We start from the raw sequence: 5,672 nt of genomic DNA on the forward strand, positions 1-5,672 counted from the left end.
CCTCAACATTAAAAAAGCTGTTCCCTCGTGCAGAGGACAAAATATGCCATAATATCAAATGTTCTTTTCTGATAAAGAAAGCAACTACAGAAAGTTTCATTTATTTGTTGAAAGTAACCAATGTGATTGATGCAAAAAAAAAAAAAAAAAAACAAAACCAAAATCCCCTGACAAATCTCCCAATACTACTTTGAAAACAAACATATCAAACTTGATTTTCATTATAATGTAGAGATTTCTTCACATTAGTAAATCAAAAACCAAGATCCAGATTTTATATATGTATATCATACATATGTAAAAAGCAATGCCAACAATAGTTTAGCTTCATCTTCTAGACAAGAATGTCAAGGCAATCGCTCTTCATAAGAAGTAATTACAATTTGATGACTCATCATGTTTGCCTCTTTTGCCTGCCTCAAGTCTGCCTCATTGTATATACATACACAAGTCTCCCATTCCCGGAGAAACATCCATTCCCCACTTCTCTTTGTAACATTTTTTGTTTCCGGATCGTGACCTCTGGCGAATCCTCTTTGTTTGTCAGCAACGTCTCTTTCCTTTGATTTGCTATCATCAGATTCACTGTCAGATAAACATTTTCTTTTTGTATCATCTTTTTCTTTGCCAGCTTTTTGAGAATTAAGAAATGTTTCAGTTAACTCTGACAATCTAAATAGTCTTCCGGTTCCCAAGTACTGTCAGCATTTGTAAATCCCTTCCACTTCTGGAAATACTCCAGCTTCCCATTTGCTATTTCCACCACACATTCTTCAGTCTCTGCGTCTTTGACTTTTTTACTCTTCCCATTCTGCTACTTTCTAATTTTTTGCAATGTAGTTTTATTGGAGGTCATTTTTTATTGGAGGCTTGAAGAGCTATTCACTACCTCTGAGCTGCTCCAGTTTCCGGCCCTGCATGCCTCACATACATATGTTCTTATGCAGCATTGTGGAAAACATTTGAATTTCACTTGGCATAAATGTAAAACTTAGGAGTTAAGTCTCTCTGAATTATTTTCTAGACAGTCCAGGCAAAATAAACTGTGTCATCTGATTTTAAATCAATCCTAAACTGAAACACTAGCGTTAAAATTGGTAATGCCTGGCTAGGATGTAATTATCAAGATATATAGTCCAGAATGCATGATTAAGGTGTGTGTCTAAGTCATTATCAAAATATTGAGACAACATTAAATATATTCATAAAGAATTGAAAACCCTTAGGCATATGTTCATTCATGTCATTCATGTTTAAATATCTTATTCCAGTTGACGAATGGTAACTAAAGGAATTCCTTACAGCAAAATATGTTGACACACCTGAACACTGATGGAGTCTATTTAATGAAAGGCTTTGAATGTACACATTATGGTCCCTTCCAGAGGAGACTCTTCTGTGTTTAGAGCATGAAAGCTGTGCCATCAACATGTCCCTTACCTTTCAAACATGCTAGGAAACAGTAATGGTGGCTTAACATATTCAAAAGTATTAATCTATCAATATATATGCAGATTCACATATTCCTGCTAAATCACTCTTTATCTTTCTCCTCATAATGTCTTTAATTTCCTTTAAAACCTATGAAATATTATTGCATCAGAATTTACAACAATTATGTATTTTAGGCATATAATTTATTATTTGATATGCTTCATATTTATACAACATTTAAAGAAATGCATGCAACCACTTCAAGTTTTACAGAAACATGATTTTATGGTGCTGAATTTAAATGTGAATACAGAATTTAATGCAACATGCTTTAAAAATAGAATTATAGCCTCTACTTTTAGTCTATTTATTAGCAATGTTCTTTTATAGGTATATTATTTTGGCATCACCGAAATTATGTATTTTGGTTTAAGCATAACTCATATTTATGATACATATGTTCTACCCAATATAATAGGTAATACAATTCTAAATATGATCATTTAAAATATTGGATACACAGCCTACAAATGACCAGTGAATAGTGATTGTCATTCTCTTCTAAGTTTGTATTTTTCTCTCAGTTGATGATTCAAGTATCTCATTATCACCCATCTGTTAAATTAACTTTACTTATAATTAATGTCATCTCCAATGAAAACCTCCTACACTTAACTAGAACAATGTATTAAAAACCACAAGTTTTTTTAATAAATGAAAACTACTTCAAGTTAAAATTTGAAGCAACATGCAGAACACCCTTTCCTGTTAGTGGGTTATATAAAAATTAAAAAAAAATAAATGAATCAGAATGGCTTGAATCTTCATAATGCTAAACAGGAGACATTAATGAGGGTGTGATAACTCTATAACCTCTGTGTTGATGCTGACTTTCAGCTCAAATTTTTGTCTGGAGAAACCCAAAACTCTGTGATGATGTTAATGTTAGGGATAGAAATCCCAAAACAGGCTGCTTAGATGATTTCAAAGTTTTGCACAAGACAATGGGAATATGACTTTCCAGATCTTGGGTTTCTTGTTTGTTGGATTTATTGTCTAGTAATGAGTTCCAGTTTAGTAGTCAAGAAAATGTGGATATATAACCACATGCTTTATAATTGAATATTGACTTTCCTTCTCTACCAACTACCCTGCCACCCAAGGAAAGTGATGTTAATAAGCAGAACAACAATAATCATGATTTATTTCATCAAGTATTTATTGTGTAACAGGCATGATCCTATCTCATTTCAACCTGAGAAAACTGTGTTCAAATAAAGAAAGAACAACTGTTCGAACCACATTTACATTTAGAATTTAAATGAATTTTCTTTTATTAGCCTGTCATAAAACATAATAAATATCAGCCAAATAGTATAGAAAATTTTATGGTTAAATTTTGCCTTTACCACCCTTTCCAACTCTAATATTTCTATCCTGAAGGAACATTTTAACAGTCTTTCTGTTTCCATTTTTCCTAGTGATTTCCTCCATAATTATAGATATTATTTTACCACATTTTCTTTATTTATCAACTTCAGGCAGTGCTTACTGGCTGTATCTTAAAAAACTAAAAGTTTAGCTCATTTTATCTCCTACCTTCTTGTCCACTAATTTTGTCAATGTTTGATTATTAAATTATGGTTTTATTGATATTGATTGTTAAGTAACTTTAAATATTATAATCCAAGTTTTTATTGCTTCAGCCACTTTAAAAAATTTTGTTGACTCTTTGTTTGTAAATATAAGAATAATAGTGCCTCTAAAATTATTTCTCTTTTCTTCCTCCTTTCCAGATGCTATTTCTATTCATTTTAATTTTACATTGTCAAGATAATTAATATTATATTATATCCTCAATCATAGCTAAGTCTTTCTTACTTTGTACCTTGACTCTTGAAATTTTAGAATAGTTTTATTACCATTTTGTTAAACATTGTTTATCACTGGCGTGCTAGGGTTCAATTTCGTTCTGTCTAATGTCACTGTCCTTCGGTAGACACAGTTCAATTTACTCTATCCCTCATCCCTCATTTCAAACTCCATACACCTGATGATTACAATCTAGATTATATCCTGAGTTCTCATAAACAGTTACACTCTCTTATTTCTTTAGTATACATGCAGCAGCCTCCTCTATATGACTTCTAGAAGTTAAAAAATCTTGTCCTTTAATAACCACTCCCTTCAATTTTCTTTCCTTTACAATTTTATTCCTTTTGTGTAACTTTACTTTCATTTCAGGAGTGTTTTTGATCCAAATGAAGGCAATATATTTGCACAGGCTGTCATCTTCAAATGGAATCCATGGTTCAGGCTTCTTCTCTCTAAATCATTATGGCAGTGATGGATTTGATATCGCGACACTTTTTCAACCATGTCTACTTGACACAGGATCTTTTCCAAGGCCACTCTTCCAGGAAAGGTCAATGGGATCAGGCCTCAAGGAATCATGGAAATAGGTAAGGTATTACTACAACGAGTTCCCCTGTGATGGCGAATTAATAATCCTTCCACTTACTACTTTTTACCTGCTTACCACTGGTGCATTTATCCCAAAGTAAGGGGTTAATTCTCAGTATAATCTTCACACCTAAGAACAGTGTAAACACTGTTGGGTTTCCTATTATGGTTAGTCAGCATAATACTTAACTAGTTTAGGGAGACTAAGATTAAAAAATTCATGCTATTTTTATATTCAGGCATAACAGACCCATAAAGAATCTTAATTGTTACATTTTTATTGATAAAAACAAATAAAATAAGATCACTTACTAAGTTCCCAGGAGAAAAATCCTATTTCGTATCCATGATTGCTGCTTCTCCCATAGGCAGGCATGGTTTCACCCATAGAGAACTGGAATCCATGGGATAGTGGTGGCTTGGGGGAAAGGAGGCAAAAGGAAGAGTAGAAACACCAGAGCAGGAGAGGTAAACTCTTTTGTTTTGGGAAGTCATAAAAGGAAAAGGAAACTAAAAATAAAACAAAACAAAATTCTAAGCAGGTCACCTTTAGGAATTTCAAGGATCCTCTTTGAAAGGTGAGAATTCTGGGCTGGGCAAAGGGGGAAAAGATCCTGTATCGGTATCTGGGGAGCATTACTTCGAACCAAATTCTAGTATTCCTTGATTATGGGGGTGTCTTAATAAAGACTCAGAAAATCAAAAAATTGTCTAGCACTAATACATAAGTTTAATTACTATAGGAAAATAAATGTGGAAGAGCTCTTGCTCTTTGACCAGCATACAGGTTAAGATATTTGAACCATGAAAGTTGGGAAACTGAAAAAAATGTAGTAACCTGAGTCAGTGTTTCTTCGGGCATCTAGATTCTGTTAAAGTGTGGGTCCTCAGTTTCAGTGCATAATACAGCAGACTGCTTTCAAATCCTACTTGTTCATGGAAATGTATTTCCTAATATTCTGCAGTCTCGTCTTCTTTCTGTTTATGGGGTGAGGCTAGGAGAGATGTAGATCTGTAATTTGCTTTGCAGCTGTTATAAAGTCTTGAAATTTAAATGTGATGATAAAATTCTTCTTTTAATTTTATCAAAATGCCTCGTGCTATTATTTTATTCCAATTTTTCCTTTTAAATTAACTATTACAATTCAAAAATCAGTCATTGACCATGACATGCTTTTCAGTAGGATTATGCAGATCAAATCAGATCCTCTGTTCTCATGCTCCCTGGACACTGAACAAAGGTAGATATGATTTTGCCACAAACACTCCTCTGTCTCTGGTTGTCTATTTTCTTATTTTTTTTACCCACATGCCACATTAAGCAATATCCAAAAGCATCACCAGTAAATTTACAACACTAAAGAACAGCTTGCTTGCTTAATGCTGTGAGAATTGACAAGATCTAAAAAGCTAAAGCCAGAAATCTGTGATAAACTTCAGTCTGATGAATACATGAGTCAACCAAACAGCCTTCAAGAACCAGATCAATCTAAAAGTTAATAATCACTTGGTCCAAGCCATGATTTTGCAAGATATATTATCTGGTGCTATAATCCAACTTTTTAAGCGTCTCCTAAAAGCAGACTTTATGTCAGAGCAGGGTTATCTAATGTAAGGTAGCAGATGTAAGTTAAAAAAAAAATGTTGAATAGAAAACATACTACAGGAGAAAAGCACATAATGTAATAACATATTTCTTCAAAATTATAATTTAATTGTTTTCATTTAAGTGTAGCAGTATGGTTATGAAAAATGGGAAAATGTAGACAGAAAGA

The 5,672-nt window shown here is 33.0% G+C and overlaps 1 pseudogene; it reads right to left on the reverse strand.

Annotated features, from left to right (window-relative positions):
- Positions 1–287: 287 nt before the first annotated feature.
- Positions 288–856, reverse strand: LOC100999616 (annotated as a pseudogene).
- Between the last annotated feature and the right edge of the window lie 4,816 nt (positions 857–5,672).

The sequence above is a fragment of the Papio anubis genome, chromosome 10, assembly GCF_008728515.1.
Source record: "Papio anubis isolate 15944 chromosome 10, Panubis1.0, whole genome shotgun sequence".
Lineage (NCBI taxonomy): Eukaryota > Metazoa > Chordata > Mammalia > Primates > Cercopithecidae > Papio > Papio anubis.